Consider the following 1510-nt stretch of genomic DNA (forward strand, 5'->3'; position numbering starts at 1 on the left):
CTTTACTTCATGATTTTCACCTTGTTCATCCATGTACATAAATTCACATTTAGGCCCTTGTGTTTGCACTCAATCACCAAAATACTTAGAAATGGCCCAAGGGCACATTTCCCTTTCACTCGGGGCGAACGACAGTCCCCCCGGACGTCTTCTCCCGGGATCTGCATCAACCCTCCGTCAAGCTCGACGACGCGCCCGAGCCCGAGGTACCCTCGGCTCAGCCCGAGGTACCCTCGGCTCAGCCCGAGGTACCCTCGGCTCAGCCCGAGGTACCCTCGGCCTCCGAGAGTGAGGCACTGAACGTCGAGGAAGGGCAGAGCGGGGCCACGCTAGATCAAGATTGGCAGGCCCCGTACCTGCAATATCTCCATCGAGGAGAGCTACCCCTCGACCAAGTCGAGGCTCGGCGGGTAGCGCGACGCGCCAAGTCATTCGTCTTGCTGGGCGACGAAGAGGAGCTCTACCATCGCAGCCCCTCGGGCATCCTCCAGCGATGCATCTCCATCGCCGAAGGTCGGGAACTGCTGCAAGAAATACACTCGGGGGCTTGCGGCCACCACGCAGCGCCCCGAGCCCTTGTCGGAAATGCTTTCCGGCAAGGCTTCTACTGGCCAACGGCGGTGGCTGACGCCACTAGAATTGTCCGCACCTGCGAAGGGTGCCAATTCTATGCGAAGCGGACGCACCTGCCCGCTCAGGCTCTGCAGACAATACCCGTCACTTGGCCCTTCGCTGTATGGGGTCTGGACCTCGTCGGTCCCTTGCAGAAGGCGCCCGGGGGCTACACGCACCTGCTGGTCGCCATCGACAAATTCTCCAAGTGGATCGAGGTCCGACCTCTGAACAGCATCAGATCCGAGCAGGCGGTGGCGTTCTTCACCAACATCATCCATCGCTTCGGGGTCCCGAAATCCATCATCACCGACAACGGCACCCAGTTCACCGGCAAAAAATTCTTAGATTTTTGCGAGGATCACCATATCCGGGTGGACTGGGCCGCCGTGGCTCATCCCATGTCGAATGGGCAAGTAGAGCGTGCCAACGGCATGATTCTACAAGGGCTCAAGCCTCGGATCTACAACGACCTCAACAAATTCGGCAAGCGATGGATGAAGGAACTCCCCTCGGTGGTCTGGAGCCTAAGGACGACGCCGAGTCGTGCCACGGGCTTCACGCCGTTTTTCCTGGTCTACGGGGCTGAAGCTATCTTGCCCACTGACCTGGAATACGGCTCCCCGAGGGCGAGGGCCTACACCGAACAAAGCAACCAAGCTAGCCGAGAGGAATCGCTGGACCAGCTGGAGGAAGCTCGGGACAGGGCCTTACTACACTCGGCGCGGTACCAACAGTCCCTGCGACGCTACCACGCCCGAGGGGTCCGGTCCCGAGAACTCCAGGTGGGCGATCTGGTGCTTCGGCTGCGGCAAGACGCCCGAGGGAGGCACAAGCTCACGCCCCCCTGGGAAGGGCCATTCGTCATCGCCAAAGTTCTGAAGCCCGGAACATACAA

The sequence above is a fragment of the Zea mays genome, chromosome 1 (genome assembly GCF_902167145.1).
Source record: "Zea mays cultivar B73 chromosome 1, Zm-B73-REFERENCE-NAM-5.0, whole genome shotgun sequence".
NCBI lineage: Eukaryota > Viridiplantae > Streptophyta > Magnoliopsida > Poales > Poaceae > Zea > Zea mays.